The sequence below is a fragment of the Triticum aestivum genome, chromosome 2A (assembly GCF_018294505.1).
Source record: "Triticum aestivum cultivar Chinese Spring chromosome 2A, IWGSC CS RefSeq v2.1, whole genome shotgun sequence".
NCBI lineage: Eukaryota > Viridiplantae > Streptophyta > Magnoliopsida > Poales > Poaceae > Triticum > Triticum aestivum.
Genome location: NC_057797.1, coordinates 346117278 through 346136341, shown reverse-complemented (window position 1 = coordinate 346136341; position 19064 = coordinate 346117278).

The window sequence follows — 19064 nt, the reverse complement described above, 5'->3', positions numbered from 1 at the left end:
AGGCGAAGGTCTCTGCTCTCGAGGGGTCTCTTGCGTCCGATGGAGCATTTTATCGCTCTATTGTTGGTGCTTTATAGTACCTGACGCTGACTCGCCCCGACCTGCAATACGCTGTCCAGCAGGTGTGCCTCCATATGCATGCCCCGCGTGACTCTCACTGGACTCTAGTGAAGCGTATTCTCCGTTACATACGCGGCAACATGTCCTTGGGATTCACCCTAACGGCCTCCGCCTCCACCGACCTCATGGCCTACTCCGATGCCGACTGGGCTGGCTGCCCCGACACGCGACGCTCTACGTCAAGCTACTACGTCTACCTTGGGCCCTCGTTGATCTCTTGGTCATCAAAGCGGCAGCCCACGGTCTCCCGCTCCAGCGCCGAGGCAGAGTATCGCGCCGTGGCTAATGTCGTGGCCGAGTGCTCTTGGATACGTCAGCTGCTCCAGGATTTGCTTTGTGATGTTCACAAGGCCACTCTTGTCTACTATGATAATGTCAGCACGGTCTACCTCTCCGCCAACCCGGTGCACCATCGATGGACGAAGCAAACTGAGCTTGATATTCACTTCGTGCGCGAGCAGGTTGCCCTTGGTTGTGTTCAGGTTCTCCACGTGCCGACGACACAACAGTTTGCCGATGTGATGAATAAGGGATTGCCTACTCCCGTCTTTGAGGAGTTTCGGTCCAGTCTTTGTGTCTCCGGCAACGCTTCGACTGCGGGGGGGGGGGTGTTGAGTATGTATTTTGTATTGCACGTGTATTGGAGTTGTGGCCCACCTCCTAGTCTTGTATAGTTGAGGTAGAGGCCTTCCCTTGTATTATATATACGTGCACTAGCACCCCATCAATACAACGATTCATTGTATTGCAAAACATCTCTCTATATCCATGACCTGGGCCTCCCTCGCCAGTGCTGATGTGCGGAGCCGAAGCAGCTCTCTTCCCCGAGCACGCCCATGCGTCGGGCGCCCCAAATGGTGGCTTGTGGCATCAGTAGGACGCCGTAGATGCCGCCCCTGCCTCTGCTTAGTTCGAGCGGGAGGTGGGGGATGAACTCGACAGCCCGGCCCTGCCTGTCGGCCAGCCAGGAAGGCTGAGCCACTGGCAAGTGAGCCTCATCCCGCCCCGCATAAGTGGAAACGTGTTTGCATTTACCCTCCTCACCGCAGCGAAGACGGGCCAAACGGAGTACACCTTTGATGTCACCCTCTGCCTATGCGCGGCTGAGCCACTTGGCCGGCCAGTGGCTATCCAACGCCCAATGCGCGTTATAAGGTAGACTCCTTTTTTTATCTAGTGAACTTCAAAAATCCCTAAACAATTCAAAGGGACTCCAAATTTGATGATTCAAATTTGTACTACTTCATGAATCCAATCTCTATCACAAGGTTAAATTTGCACATTTTCTAGAATTTTTTTCTTCACAAACATTTATGAAATCCCATTTTACCATTTCTGTGATAAACTTTAGAAAACCATATAGAGCTCAAAATTGATCCAAACGCGTTGATTCAAATTCCTACATACTTCTACGGTTACAGATTAGATTTTGAACATTTTTCCGAATACTTTGTGCGCAATATTGGTCCATTTCTCCATGTATAGCCAACTTTGCAAATTCCTAGGAAATTCATTTCAACTCCAAATCTAGTGAAACCAACTCCTAGATGCTTCTAAAATCAAGATTTGTTAAATGGGTGCCTTTTCTCATTTTTCAAAAATAATTCTTCTGTACACTTCTTGCAAATCGATTACTCTCTTGATTCCATCATATTGAAATGTTCAAAAATATCCACTGATCTAATTCCAATGAAACCATTCTGGTTATTTTTCATATTACCCAAGAAGTCCTACAAAAGTCAACTTAATGTTGTAGAGCACTTTTATTTTTGCCTTGTTATGTTGCTTATTGTGATTACTTTTGACGTTAGTTGACGAAATAGATGGAGTACTCGGAGATGGACCAGAGGAGTTGAAGACTTTGCTGAGCCAGGCAAGCAGCCCTTTGACCATGATTCACCTCTCTTGTTCATCGATAAATTTTCTGTATGCATAATGACGTTGTTGAATATGAGCTTGATATAATCATTGCATTGATGCACACCCTTTGGTACTTGCATGTAGTAGCTCTACATTGTGCTAGAGATGCAATGAAAAATACTTGATATTGACGCATGATGTTGCATCTATACATGATCATCTCTTGATTACAATCCTTTGGAAACCCCATCGGGTGCCCCTAATGCCCGTGGGTAATATTGCACTAGGTCACCACTTGATGAAGAAGTGGTGCACCGAAGCAAGTGAATATGTGTTGTTTACAGAGACGGATTAGATTTAAGATTTGTTGACCGTCCCAACCAAACATGCACAACCACTCTACCCTTATATGGGAAAGGGCATTATTGATTACCTAGATCGTGCTAGCATGGATGCCCGCATTAGTAGTGATAAGAGTGGGGTGGTCACTCTTGGGAGGGGGTCGTGCTTGGGTAGGCGGCCATGACTATTTTTACAGGACACCGGACACACCGTTGGTACCTCCATGCCATCATCTCCATGCTTGTTCTTGCTCCAATGTTCATCCTTCTCCAAGCTAGGCCCTTCATTTGTAAGCAAAACAAATGTATCCAGTTTAAGCAGCATCATATTGTCATGAACATTAGAATCATTACCAAGAAACAAAAGTACGTCATAATTTAATTGGCGTGCACGAGCTCTAGTAATTGGTCCAGTTTGTATAGTAGCAGGGGCTGTAGGTGTAACAATGGTATTGATGTCCTCATCATCCTCCCTGATAGAGGCAAAGGTGTCCCGTCTTTCAATGAGATGATGGATATCGCTTTGGTGGCAGTCGACTTTGACGATCCGACTACGAACGTGCGAGGACGTCGCGCCTTAGCAATCGCTAAACCAACTCCGAGAGGTTATTGACCACGCCGGAGCACGATCAACCTGACCACGAGGGTCTGTTTCCTGCGAGCAAACGAAGAACAAGCAAGAAACTGAGATTGCAATCTGGATATTGCGAATATAAGATGAAAGCTTTATTGATCAAGGTGGGGTTCTGTGACGCCTTTGTCTGGTCGTTGAACACAAACGAAGTACGCGAAGTTGCAGCTATGGCGAACTTTTAATCTAAACAAAACCCAAAGTCTAAACGGTGCCCTAAGGGCTGTACATATGGAGGAAGAGAGGGGGAATTTCGTGGCCCTTGGTGGAGGGGTCCGAAATCAACCCTATCTCTTGTTTCCCCACACATACGGACTCGAAAAATAGCCTATACTTATGTATTTCGAAATTACATGGGCCTGGCCCAATAAAAAGGTGACGCAGCACCTAAAATAGCCTCGGGACGAAATTTATGAAGTGGCATCTTGTATATTTCGTCCAAGGCTTCATGCACCCATTATGGTGGCTTCAAAGTCCTGAAATCATCACTTGTAACTCCGTTCTTGTTCCCCTTGCGCATGGCATCATCTCCATGCTTGTTCTTGCTCCAATGTTCATCCTTCTCCAAGCTAGGCCCTTCATTTGTAAGCAAAACAAATGTATCCAATTTAGGCAGCATCATATTCTCATGAACATTAGAATCATTACCAAGAAACGAAAGTACCTGATAATTTAATTGGCGTGCGCGAGCTCTAGTAATTGGTCCCGTATATGTAGCAGTAGGGGCTGTGGGTGTAACAATGGTATTGATGTCCTCATCATCCTCCCCTTCTTGAAATGAAGTCGTCCTCGACGGAAACTCATCTTCCTCACCCAAATAAGGCTTCAAATCTGCAATGTTAAAAGTGGGACTAACCCCAAAATCTGCAGGCAGCTCAAGTTTATATGCATTATTATTTATTTTCTCTAACACCTTAAAGGGACCATCAGCACGTGGCATTAGCTTTGATTTGCGCAAATCAGGAAATCTATCCTTACGCAAATGTAACCAAACAAGATCTCCAGGTGCAAACACAACATGTTTTCTACCCTTATCTCCAGCAAGTTTATATTTAGCATTCATACGCTCAATGTTTTCCTTAGTTAACTCATGCATTTTTAAAATCAATTCAGCACGTTGTTTAGCATCAAAATTAACCTTCTCCGAAGATGGAAGAGGCAACAAATCAATAGGTGCACGAGGTAGGAAACCATACACAACTTCAAAAGGGCACATCTTAGTAGTAGAATGCAATGAACGATTATAAGCAAATTCAATATGAGGCAAGCATTCCTCCCACATTTTCTTATTATTCTTCAAAACAGCCCTAAGCATAGTAGACAACGTTCTATTGACTACTTCAGTTTGTCCATCAGTTTGGGGGTGACAAGTAGTACTAAAAAGCAGTTTAGTCCCCAACTTAGCCCATAAACATCTCCAAAAGTGGCTAAGAAATTTAGTATCACAATCTGAAACAATAGTATTTGGCACACCATGCAAGCGAATAATTTCACGAAAGAACAAATCAGCAACATTAACAGCATCATCGCTTTTATGACATGGTATAAAGTGTGCCATTTTCGAGAATCTATCCACGACAACAAATATGCTATCCCTCCCCTTCTTTGTTCGAGGTAAACCTAAAACAAAGTCCATAGATATATCCTCCCAAGGAACACTAGGTACAGGCAAAGGCATATATAAACCATGAGGATTGAGTCGTGACTTAGCTTTTTGACATGTAGTGCATCGACCAATAAAACGCTCAACATCCCGTCTCATCTTTGGCCAAAAGAAATGTGTAGCAAGTACGTCCTCCGTCTTCTTCACGCCAAAGTGTCCCATTAATCCTCCTCCATGCGCCTCCTGCAACAACAAAAGACGAACGGAGCTAGCTGGAATGCATAGCTTGTTAGCACGAAACACAAATCCATCGTTAACGACGAACTTGTTCCACATTCTTCCTTCTTTACAATTCTGCATTACATCTTTAAAATCAGCATCATGCACATATTGATCTTTGATGGTCTCCAAACCAAATATTTTGAAGTCAAGTTGTGAAAGCATAGTATAGCGGCGAGACAATGCATCAGCAATAACATTTTCTTTTCCCTTCTTGTGTTTAATGACATAAGGAAAAGTCTCAATGAATTCAACCCATTTAGCATGTCTACGATTCAGTTTAGCTTGACTTTTAATATGTTTCAAAGATTCATGATCAGAATGTATAACAAATTCTTTGGGCCATAAATAATGTTGCCATGTTTCTAAAGTCCGAACAAGAGCATATAATTCTTTATCATAAGTAGAATAATTCAGACTAGGCCCACTCAATTTTTCAGAAAAGTATGCAACAGGTTTGCCATCTTGTAATAACACACCGCCTAATCCAATTCCACTAGCATCACATTCAAGCTCAAAAGTCTTATTAAAATCAGGAAGTTGGAGTAAAGGAGCATGTGTCAACTTATCTTTCAATACCGAGAAAGCCTCTTCCTGTGCGGTACCCCAAAGAAAAGGCACATCTTTCTTTGTAAGCTCATTGAGAGGTGCAGCAATGGTGCTGAAATCTCTTACAAAACGCCTATAGAATCCAGCGAGGCCAAGAAAACTCCTCACTTGTGTGACCGTTTTGGGTTGCGGCCAACTCTCAATAGCTTCAATCTTGGCTTTATCAACTTCAATTCCCTGTGGAGTAACAACATAGCCAAGAAAAGATACTCGGTCGGTGCAAAAGGTGCACTTCCCAAGGTTACCAAACAAACGTGCATCACGTAGAGCAATAAAAACAGCATGTAAATGTTCCAAATGTTCTTCCAAAGATCTGCTATAAATCAATATGTCATCAAAGTAAACTACCACAAATCGTCCAATGAAAGCACGTAAAACTTCATTCATTAATCTCATGAAAGTACTAGGTGCATTAGTTAACCCAAAAGGCATGACTAACCACTCATATAATCCAAACTTAGTTTTGAATGCTGTTTTCCATTCATCTCCCAATTTCATACGAATTTGATGGTATCCACTACGCAAATCAACTTTGGAGAATATTGTAGAGCCACTCAATTCATCAAGCATATCATCTAGCCTAGGAATAGGATGACGATAACGAATAGTAATATTATTAATGCCTCTACAATCAACACACATACGTGATGTACCATCCTTTTTCGGCACTAGAATAATAGGAACAGCACAAGGACTAAGGGATTCGCATAATCTCCTTCGTCTCCTCTGGATTGGTACGGTATGGTGCACGGTTTGGCAGTGAAGCACCGAGAATTAAGTCAATCTGATGCTCAATCCCTCGAATAGGCGGTAATCCCGGTGGCACGTCTTGTGGAAAGACGTCAGCGAACTCCTGCAAAATGTTAGTGACAGCAGGAGGCAAAGAGGAAGGCACGTCCTCGAATGAAAATAATGCCTCTTTGCACACAAAAGCATAGCAAACAGATTTGCTGAAATCTAGCTCATCAATATCAGATTTGGTGGCAAATAAACATGCACTTTTCAATTTAATTTCAGAAGCAACACTAGATGGTTTATTATTAGGCTTCATTTGTTGCTCAAATTCTTTTGCCACAATCTGATTTTCACTCTTATTCGTCTCCTGTTTTGCTTTATTAGCTCTATTAATATCATCTTTCAAAATGGAATCAGGAGTCATAGGAAGCAAAGTAATATTTTTATCCTTATGAACAAGAGTATAGTGATTGTTTCTACCATGGTGTACATAATTTTTATCAAATTGCCATGGTCTACCAAGTAATAAGGAACATGCTTGCATAGGTACCACATCACAATCAACATAATCAGCATATGTAGAGATACTAAAATGCACACGAACAGTACGTGTTACCTTAACCTTGCCGCTGTTGTTGAACCATTGGATGTAGTAAGGATGTGGATGTGGTCTTGTGGTGAGAGAAAGCTTCTCCACCATCTCCATGCTAGCCAAGTTGTTGCAGCTCCCTCCGTCTATGATGACGCGCACAGAACGTTCCTTCACAACTCCCTTGGTATGGAACAAATTGTGCCTCTGATTTTGCTCAGCTTGTGTGATCTGCACACTCAAAACACGTTGAGCAACTAAACATTCATACCTGTCAGCGTCTTCAGGAGCCATGTATTGCGTCTCATGATCAGAATCATCTCCACCATGTTCTTCACGTGTAATAAGAGCCAAAGTCTCCCCATCATAGTCACTAGCAGACTCATATCCACCATCCGCGGTAGCAATCATCACACGCGGAGATTTGCATTCTCTCGCATAATGACCTCCTCCCTTACAACGACGACAAATAATATCACTTGTGTGCCCTGTTGATGCCATGGAAGAAGAAGAACGCTGTGCAGGCCCCGCAGGTGCGCTCTTGGCAGATAATGGTGGTTGCGCCTGTTTTCTTGTATCACGGCTGGAGGTGGCACCGGATGGAGGTGCTGGTGCAGTTGAAGTAGAAGATGCACGTGGTGTCCATGATGAAGGTCGGCCTGCAGAAAAGTTAGTTCGCCCCAATGCTTGTCGATCCTGCACTTCACGTTCAGCTTTACAAGCAAGATGGAATAAACGAGTGATATTAGTATACTCCTTATAGTCTAGAATGGTCTGAATCTCTCTATTTAATCCACCCAAAAACGTGCAAGCATAGCTTCATTCTCCTCAACAATACCACATCTAATCATGCCAGTTTGTAATTCCTGATAATATTCTTCTACAGAATTTTTCCCTTGTCTTAAACGCTGCAATTTTTGAAGCAATTCACGTTGATAATATGGTGGAACCCAACGCGTACGCATAGCAGTTTTCAAAGCAGCCCAAGTAGTTGGAATAGGATATAATCTACAATGTTCAGACCACCATACACATGCAAAACTAGTGAAAGCACAAACAGCAGCAGCAACTCGTCTCTCCTCAGGATATTGTAAACATGTAAATCGTTGTTCAGTTTCTAACTCCCAAGTAAGATATATATCAGGAACATATCTACCCTCAAATGGTGGAATATTCAATTTCAGTTTAGGAATATGGACATCATCTCGTACCTGAGGTGGTGGTGCAGGCCTACCATTACGAATATATACCTGAGGTCGACCTGCTGGTGGTGGTACAGGTGGCTGCACGTAGTGCTGATTTTGATCAACCTCATCCTCATAATCTCCCACATAATCATCCTCCTCCGCATCAGCAGCAGGAGCCACAGAAGTATCAACAGCAGCACCAACAGTTTGGCCAAACGCAAGAGGAACACGGCTTGCTCGGCGGAGGTCTGTTTCGCGACGTGGAGGTAGTCGTTGTTGTTGTTGTTGGAGAGGTGCGTTAGGTGCAGCGGGTGGTGGTGGTGGAAGACGCGCGAGCAATTCATTAAACTTGTTATCGAGCTTTGTTTCGAACGTCTTCTCAAGGCCAGTGATCTTCTCCATGGCCTCTTCAAAATTGTTCAGCACATCTTGCACCTGTTCAGTCATCATTTGCTGAAACTTATCATGAAGCTCCTTGTTCGATAAATTCTCCCAGTCAATCTCGTCGGCTTGTGATCCTGGCATGGTTAGCAGCAATAGAAACACACAAGAATATGATCCTACAGACTACGAACAAGTGGTGGTGGTGGGTGTCACAAATCCGTCAAGCAAAACTCAAATTCTTACCAGTTCTTACCCAGCAACAGGCGGTGATCGGCAACCGTTGTAGTCAAAACTCTCAAAGCTTGGATAGAGCGATTACCAGGGAGAGTCAAACGCACGACGTAGATGTATGTGGAGCTGGGAAGGCTTATAATATGGTAGCAAAAAGGGTCAGCAATAATCAATTCAGAGATGCAAAGTTGAATAAACGCTCAATGATGGTACTGTGCTAGTCCTAGGCTAGACTGTGCTCGAGACGCGAGCCTAGAACACCAACAAAATCACGGCGCGGCACGTAAACAAGGGAGGAGCACACTCTATTTTTTTCTCTTTTTTTTTGCACTTTTTTTCCTCTTTTTTTTTGCTCCGCAACAAATTTTTTTCGACAAAGTCTACAAATGGTCTAAAAACTGCCTACCCAGAATTTTCCAGACTTAGTTTTTTTTTTGAAATTGGAATTATTTTTCTTCTGCGGATGGCTCGGAAGTTGGGGAGTCCTTCTCTGTCACGACTCAGAGTATCGCGTGATCTGGAAATCGAGAACAATGCAACAATTACTGGACTCGGACTAGGACTGGTGGCGGAGATGAATCTGGTGGAACACGGACTGGTGGCGGAGATGAATCTGGTGGAACACGGATTGGTGGCGGATATATGTTGCAGGTGAACTCGGATTAGCGTGATGGCGGCGGATATGTGGTGGCGTATATGGATTCGGATTGGCGGTGAATATGTGGTGGTGGTATATGGCAACAGCGACGATGATGATGCGGTGGTGATATATGGCAGCGGCGACGTGACAACCTGTGAACAGAACTCGAAACTCTAAAAGACTAGACGCTAAGACCAGCAACTGGACACAATGATGCAACCGCAAATTCAACAAAGCAAATACAAAAAAGATTATGCAAGGCTCAGATTGGTTCGGATGGGATGAACTAACCCTAATTTTTTTTGGCTTTTTCGTGGACTATAGGTATGAAGAACAGACTCGATCAAAACTACGAAAAACTGTAAAATCTCACCGAGCAACCTGGAAATCTGATACCACTTGATAGAGGCAAAGGTGTCCCGTCTTTCGATGAGATGATGGATATCGCTTTGGTGGCAGTCAACTTTGACGATCCGACTACGAACGTGCGAGGACATCGCGCCTTAGCAATCGCTAAACCAACTCCGAGAGGTTATTGACCACGCCGGAGCACGATCAACTTGACCACGAGGGTCTGTTTCCTGCGAGCAAACGAAGAACAAGCAAGAAACTGAGATTGCAATCTGGATATTGCGAATATAAGATGAAAGCTTTATTGATCAAGGTGGGGTTCTGTGACGCCTTTGTCTGGTCGTTGAACACAAACGAAGTACGCGAAGTTGCAGCTATGGCGAACTTTTAATCTAAACAAAACCCAAAGTCTAAACGGTGCCCTAAGGGCTGTATATATGGAGGAAGAGAGGGGGAATTTCGTGGTCCTTGGTGGAGGGGTCCGAAATCAACCCTATCTCTTGTTTCCCCACACATACGGACTCGAAAAATAGCCTATACTTATGTATTTCGAAATTACATGGGCCTGGCCCAATAAAAAGGTGACGCAGCACCTATAATAGCCTCGGGACGAAATTTATGAAGTGGCATCTTGTATATTTCGTCCAAGGCTTCATGCACCCATTATGGTGGCTTCAAAGTCCTGAAATCATCACTTGTAACTCCGTTCTTGTTCCCCTTGCGCATGCCATCATCTCCATGCTTGTTCTTGCTCCAATGTTTATCCTTCTCCAAGCTAGGCCCTTCATTTGTAAGCAAAACAAATGTATCCAATTTAGGCAGCATCATATTCTCATGAACATTAGAATCATTACCAAGAAACGAAAGTACCTGGTAATTTAGTTGGCGTGCACGAGCTCTAGTAATTGGTCCAGTATGTATAGCAGTAGGGGCTGTGGGTGTAACAATTGTATTGATGTCCTCATCATGTCGAGCACAGACCTCCCGTCCAGAAGCCCAAGCCAAGACTTCCACAATTGCTAGGCACTGCAACTTCACCTGGGGTCTTCAATGTGAATGGCTTCATGGCACATAACACCTTCTTCAACAGCGCCAAGAACCCTTACACCAAACCTCGCATTTCATCAGATCGGTTCTGGAGCTATCAGCAGCGCAGCTACTATTCCTACATCTTATACAATCAAGGGCGCATATTTCCACATATGCGTCTCGACACTGAACTATAGCTGGCCTGCCCTGCCTTGAAGAAGCGTTGGATTGCTTCAGAGATGCTGGACTCCTGTAGTTTGTCACAGATAAGGAACACTGGAATGAAGAGCTTCTGCTACAGTTCTATGCAACTCTTCACATTCGAGGCTACAATAGGGATCCAAAGACTTGGGTCCTTGAGTGGATGACAGGCAATGTCCATCATGAAGCCAAAGCTCTTGATATCATTGAGCTCACAGGCCTGCCCACTCCTGGTGAATACTATGAGCCAGGTTGTCGACAACACCAGAATGCTTTGGAGAGCATTTTTCAGAAGCCAGAACCCAACATGAGCCAAATGTTGAGCATGATGAAGCCTTTGCCTCATGACGCTGACTACCCATCTGAATTCTTTGTTGAAGACCTAGAGTATCTGCCTCGCACCATTTATCATATCATCAGAAAAACTCTATGGCCCGTCAAAGGACATTCATCTGCAGCGAAGCTTGAAGGAGCAATGAAGACTTTGGTTTTCCACATCTTCAATGCCATCAGCTTCAATGCTCAAGACTTCTTCATTAGGCAGTTGGCTGCATCTGGCTTCGACATTTTTGGTCTGAAGTTCTATGCTCCATGGGTAATGCGCCTTATCAAGCTTCACTCTGCCATTAACAATCAGCCGTCTGCGCGCAATCATCTTGTATTCTTGCCAGAGGTTGATCTATCTATTGAAGCTATTTACCCAGAGCCTGCTAAGGATCCCATTTATCTTCACAATGCTGATCACCAAAGCTTCACCCAGCCCATTGAAGAAGTTCAGGCAGTCTCGCGTGTTTATCCCTTGGTTGGCAACACACGTGCCCCTCGCGCTCAAACTGACGCCACTAGTAGCACCATTGCGCAAAGGCCTCGAAGGCGATCTCGTGTTCTCAATGACCGAGAGCTTCTCATTGCGCTACACCAGAAACAGGACAAGCATCACAACTGGCTCAATCGTCAGATGCAAAGCCTCTTGGTGGATGTCAACCGCATACGCAATCTTGCCACCAAGAATGCCTTTATCACTCATGAAACCTGTCGGAGGTCATGGAAGAGTTTGACTTTGCTTAGTGCTAAGCTGATCTGCAAAACGATGGCTTCACCGAAAGATTCAAGTTTGACTCAACTCCTCCACGGAATGCTCACTTGCGTCGGACTCCCTCACTTGAAGACTCTGACTATTCGTCCTCAGCTGCGACAGTGAATGCCAGAGTCATCGATGACCAAGATGATGCAACTTCACCTCTCCAACTTCAATGCATGTCGACACTGCACCAAGTTCTTCTGCACCACCGGACCTCAATGATGACCCTGCTGCCTCGCCTGCACTTCATGGGAACAAGTAGGGGCCCTATGTCTTCAAACCTTTTTGGTCCTTACTGACAAAAGGGGGAGAAGCATATGAGTTGATAGTCTTCAAGCGGGTCCATATGGGTGGTTGCTTTACCTTTTGCTACTTTTGCCAAGTGCTTACAACTCTTGCTTTTCGATACATTTGGTTCTTTGAGTTGTAACACTTAAACTCGATGGTCGTCTACTACTTATTTGCTATTCTGTGATGCGATGATAAATTCCGCATGTGCAATGATAACTTCCGCACTTAGGTCATTTTGCAGACGTCCATTTTTCATGATGCATGTCATTATCGTCATTACATCAAATCATGCATGATGAATTGTCATCATAAGTTGAAGAGGATCTCCATAAGTACAACCTGCCATGTGCATTTACATTCCAAGAGCAAATTACTTATATGCACATCTTCAGGGGGAGCCTTTGCCACTTATGAAGACACTATCCTTTACAATTTCACATATTTTATTCCCCGTTGAAAACTTCAACCAGTTTGTCATCAATCACCAAAAAGGGAGAGATTGTAAGTGCACCTAGTGCCACCCGTAGTTGGTTTTGGAGTATTAACGACAAACCTAGTTGAGGGACTAATGTGTTTGTGAGAATTGCAGGATAACACGGGTAGAAGTCCCTCATTGATTTGGTTTTCCTACCAGAGATGACCCCTAAAAATGTATGAAGACATTGAAGTCAAAGGTGGTATGTGAAGACATTCACATTAAAGACTATGACAAGAGAAGACATTGCGTGAAGACTATGGAGCGCGAAGATTTAGTTGTTTCGTCGTTATTTTTCTTCTTTGTCGAGTCATAGGAACCACCGTACTGTTAAGTGGGGTCCAAGTGAACCAGTCAGAATGACTGAAGTGATGCTTAACCAAAATCCTATGTCTTCAAGCGAAGACAATGAGAGCAAATCTTATCCAGAGCTGGATAAGTCAGCTTTGCTTGTAGCCCAAGTAAAGTTGTCGTGAGTGTTTGAAATCTGACCTTGGAACACGTGTCAGTTCCTTAGTGACCCAGGGTCATTTCAGACAAATCAGGTCGGGTTGCCTAGTGGCTATAAATAGCCCACCCCCTACAACCATAAACGGTTGGCTGCTCAGAGTTAGTGTACGGCTTTTGTCATTTGAGAGCAACCCACCTCAAAGCCTTTGAGAGAGAATTCCTTGCGAGGACAAAGCCCTAAACACCCAGAGCGAAAGAGTGTTAGGCATCACTTAAGTATTCCTGTCTGTGTGATATGAAGACTTATTACACTTGAGGACTGTCAATCCTCCAGCCGGTTAGGCGCTGTGTTCTGAGCATCCAAGAGTCATTGTGGATCACCGGTGAACGAAGTCTGTGAAGGTTTGGAAGTCTACCTTGAAGACTTACCAGAGTGATTGGGTGAGGACTGGGTGTCCTTAGCTCAAGGGGAATAAGGTGAAGACACGGTCTTCTGAGTTGAATCTCAGCCTCCCTAACCAGACGTACAATTGTCACAGCAACTGGAACTGGTCCAACAAATCATTGTCTTCAACGAGCCACTGGTTCCATCCTTCCCATCTCTTTATGTGCTGATTGGTCCTTGTGAAGTCATTGCCTGTTTGCATTAGTTATTTGTCTTCACTGTGTGACTGCTTGTTCTGATTGGCTTCATACTATCTTCCATCCTGATCTATACTGCCTAGCTGCTATTTGTCTTTATGGTTTCATTTCATCGAATACTTGACTATGGCTAGCTTAGTGTAGTCTACCTTCCGCTGCATGGTAATAGGTTTATTTCTATCATTTGTCTTCGAAACTTCCAAGTTTTGAAGACTTCCATAAAAATCGCCTATTCACTCCCCCTCTAGTCGATCACTAGCACTTTCATGCATGTGCATCATTTTCTACCTCTCAGCCCCTCTCGATCGGATGGTCCAACGTCACTTTTTTTCTTCTATTGTTAGAGGTAAAGCTACTTCATGGAGTCGAATCTTGTACTTGGTTCAAACAAGAAATAAAGTGGGGGTAGGGGAATTTAGTATGTACATCGGACTTGGTACAAACAGGAAGGAAAGGGGGTGAAAGTAGTACAGACTGGTCATCCAACTGGTCTCTTGGTCGAAAATGGAAATATCGGGGTAACGTTGTACGCAGTGGTATGACCAGGACTAGATTTTCTATCCACACATAGGAGTAGGTGGCTAGAGTGAACAAAAATGGGACCAACCCAAATATGTTTCTTGGATGTTTGTTTCTCGGGGCAACAAACTCTGAATCACCACTCTATGCCCCTGTTTAGGTACATGGTGCTGGACTGCTGGTGCACCCACCATCCCATGCCCTTATACCAAATATTTAGCTGGTCTTAATCTAATGCCCCTGGTAAAATGAAGCCATGCCAATGTTATAAGCCATGGCAAGTTTAGCCAAATGTTTTTGCTTGTAATTGTTTGAGACTTTGACTGTTTCCATTGTAGCTTTTTGTGCAAACAGGGATATCCATTTCACCAGGTTGCTGTTGTGACCTTTTGGTGCACTGCACAAAACACTTATTAAAAGAAGTGACTTTTGTGATGTTTAACTGGAATGTCAGAATGGAATAGTTGATTCATTTCGGTGGAACTGCACAAAGGGAGATATGTGTTCCAATCCTCATCATCCATATTGGCGCCATAACCTTCCTTTAGGTAAGAATGATATTTAATGCATGTGTTCATCTCTATTTTGCGACTCCCATGAGAAAATAATGCTATTGTTTACTAGTACACTTGTACTCCCTCACTGACAAAACCAATTCAGAAATAGAAGGCCAATCATTTACTTGGTTTCACCAACTGGTGAGGAGAAACAGAAATAGAGGATGAAGATGAAGAAGAAGAAGAAGAAGAAGAAGAAGAAGAAACAGTGCCAAGGTGATCTTGCTGAAGCCAGAGGCCTCAGTCGAGGCCATTCGAGGGCTCCGGCAACGTCTACCTTACATGTGAGACGATCCTCCAGGGAGCGCTTCCACTTCTGCTGTCTCTCTTGCAAGGTCACTTAATTAATTAGGAGTACTTAAGTACCACTAATTTATTGCTGCCTAATTTTCCTGTCGGAGTTAAACAAATCTTTAGTAGCACCTTATGCTGAATCATGTACATGTGTATGTTTGTCTATGCAGGTGAATCATGTGGTGGAGCAGGGAGGGAATATTATTAGTGTCATGACATAATAGTGCTACTGTTTTGCATGTCAATTTATTGCCATTGGTTTAATGAGGCAATGTTTTGCGTATTGTCCGTCATGAATTTGATGCTACTATTAGAGTAATATGCTAATGTCTTTCTATCCTTTCTCACCAAGCTAATGAAGGTTTCACCTTGTTCCTACTTGTGCAAACAGGGATCATGTTGTGCCAATCATACATTTTAGTGGAACTACACAAGACAATACAATGAACTGTATCCCAGCCAGTGCTTCAACTCTGCTGGAAGTTCTTGGTAATCTTCCGATATAATTTCAGCACTTGTAAACAAGAGTGATTTCAACCATACATTTGAAGTGCACAAAAATATACACTATTGAGTGATTCCAGTGAGTGCTTTATCATCTCTTATGGGACTACATGAATAAGTTTTTTTCCTCAGGTTTGTACCAGCCTAAGGCCTTCATCCATATTAGTTTGTTGTCATCTCTATTTGTATCATGCTACTGTCATGAGAAACTCCGTTATCTTTGCACGTTAAAGTTTTGCAACCTATGATACATGGCAATGCCTTGAGTGCTGAGCTAATTGGCACTGATTAAATAAACAAATACCTCTCTTTAAGAAAGACTACTATGTTGCTAACTTTACCCATTAAGATAATGAGGGTGCTTCTATTTGTTAGTGTATGTTTCATCAACTAGTCCCACTATTACAGTAATCTCACTCTCTCAATATATGTGCCAACAGGGATGCTCGATTTTGGTGGAACTACACAAAAACTTTGGGTGTTTCATTGCCTCGATGGCTTCCTTCCTTTCCTATCAATCACTAATATGGGATTGCATTCTTCCTTTGCTGTCAGTCGCTTGGCTTATCTGGGCTTCCAGTCAAAGGAAATAGTAATTGATATGCTACCTCACACAGGTTGGTACTAGTCTTTATCCTGATTATTGTGATTGTCATATGTATTGGTAATTTGGTATTGTGCTACTGTTTGCCGATTTCATAAAGGAGTAACTTGGAGCCTGAACTCGCAGGCAAATCATTACATTGGGTGATTTCAGTAGAACTGCACAAAAAGATCAGATGGACAGGTACTCATGCTGCTGCTATGTACTCCAAAGTTCACTCAGACAAGCATTGATGTTGACAAGAAGAAGTGCCTATATTCATTCGAGTATCAACCGGCGTCAACCAGTTGTAAAACTCCAAGTATTAGGAGAGTGAACGCCAAAAATATTGCTTAGCGCATAGCCTAGAAAAACGTAGTCCAGTCTTTGGTCCCAACTTGTGCCTTTTGGTTATCAGCAGATATGGTAGCAAACTGTACGGCATGGAGTCTAAAGATTCCAGACAAGTTAGTTGACGCGTATATTCATCTGGCACTTAATCAGTCTACATGCCAGGGATGCTCCATTTAAGGTCAACTACACAAAAAATTTGGGTGGTTCATTTTCTCAACCGCCTCCTTTCTCGTCTGCAATGTAGAATTTTGGCGAGCTACAGGACCAAGATGAGTGAGTAAACTAGTTGGATGAAAGTAGTGGAAAAGTTGCTCAAACCTCCCTCGGCACGAGGCCACTATTTGAGGATAAACCTACAAGCAAAGTTCAGATTGTCTATGCTGCCTCTTATGTACTCGAAAGTTTACTTGTACAAGCATTAATTTTAGCAAGAAGTACCTCCGACTGAACACCATTTACCAGTCTGCAATATAGAATTTTGGCAAGCTACAGGACCAAGATGAGCCAGTAAACTAGTTGGATGAAAGTTTACTCATACAAGCATTAATTTTAGCAAGAAGTACCTCCGACTGAACACCATTTACCAGTCTGCAATGTAGAATTTTGGCGAGCTACATGGCCAAGATGAGCCAGTAAACTAGTTGGATGAAAGTAGTGGCCAAGTTGCTCAAACCTCCCTCGGCACGAGGCCACTATTTGAGGATAAACCTACAAGCAAAGTTCAAATTGTCTGTGCTGCCTCTTATGTACTCGAAAGTTTACTCGTACAAGCATTAATTTTAGCAAGAAGTACCTCCGACTGAACACCATTTACCAGTCTGTACCCTAGGTAATTAAAGTTCGTCCATGGATCATATTGGTTGTGATCTCAATCATTTGGATGCATAAACATACTGAACATGTGTATATCTGAATCTTTTTGTGAATTATCTATGAATATTGTTGTGTGATCTATCAATCATTTGGATCCATAGACATGCTGAACTTGTGTATATATGAATCTTTTGAGTTGTTGATAGTGAATGTTGGCTATGAATATGAACGTGTCCTATGAACCTGAGTTTGATACGAATGTTTACCTTTTCTATTGTACTTGTGTGTGAACTTGTTAGTATGCCTACTGTGGGGTATGTGATGTGTGGGTGTCAACGGCACACCTTCTTCCAGAGAAGAATTGCACCTGCTTTGTTAGGGTAGCAACGGCGCATCAGCTCTTTTTAATCTTTTTGCTCTGTCTTGCCCCCTCCCCCGCTCAACCCCTGCCGTAATGTTTTCGGCCTCAAAACAAACATAGTACTGCGTTGTTTTGGGGGCTTGATGAAAAATTGAGTGCTGGTTTCTATAGGTTGGCCCGCCCAGCAAATGGGTTGCTGGTCCACCACGGACTGGGAGGATAAAAATACAAGTTGTATGGTGCATAGGCAAGTAAAAAAATGCCATCGAGAGCCATCCACTGAAGAAAAAAATTGCTCCTGATGCGCTTCTGCAATCGTGCCGCCGCCCCCCTCTTTAATCCAGTTCGCTCAGGGATCTGGTATCATTTTTTTTCAGAGGGCGAACAAGTATCAGCTAGGCCTAGGTTTTGTATTTTAACATGCGTAGCCCACGACATACGGTGACAGTGGTTTCAACTTATTTTTTTGAGGTCCATACTGGCCTATGGGCTTTTTCTTAAAGATCAGCAGCCCAATGTATTTTTTAACCACATTATATATATTTATATTATTGCTATTATCGTATATTTTATAGAGACTTATATATACATTATAAAAACGTCCCACATGTTATTAACTTATAAAAGTAAATGTTTAACAGAAGTTGGCAAGGAAAATCATGGTTGTTTTTGACTCACGGGCAAGGAAAATCCTGGTGATTGCATACAAAAGCTTGCGAAGGTTTTAAGGTGCCTCTCCGGTTTATTTTTTGATATTAATTGCTCCTTCTAACGTAACATTATATATATAACAAGCCCAGCTAATTCGTGTATTTGAAGGAAGTGCAAATGGGCTGGGATTCCTTAGAAAATATAAATGGGCCGCATTGACGTGAAATTATTTGTTCACCTAGCCCAGCAAATGGACTGTACATTCTAGAAAACATGGGTTAAATATATGCCACATTTTTGCAGGCTAACATGTGGGCCAATAGGTCGAAGCCTACGTAGGGCGTTGTCAACTTGGTCAACAAATGATTATGACATCCACAACCATTGGATTTATATCCAACGGCCCGCATGCACATTCAATCTCTCCTCTTCTTCCCCCAGCGTCGTCGGGATCGCCCGGTCCGGCTTCCGGCGGCTAGCGGCTCTGCTTAGCACACATCGCTGCGAAGTGCTACCCCACTGCCGACGAGGCTATCCCTCCACCCTTCCACACCTCCTGTTATTCTCCACCGACTGCAGCCCCACGCCGCACCAGAACCAGTTATAACCCTTCTCCTCCTCTCAATCTGCGACTCCACTATTGCGTCTTCCCATCTCCGAGTCGTTCCCGTCCGGGGCCTCGCCGTCGTCCACCGCCTC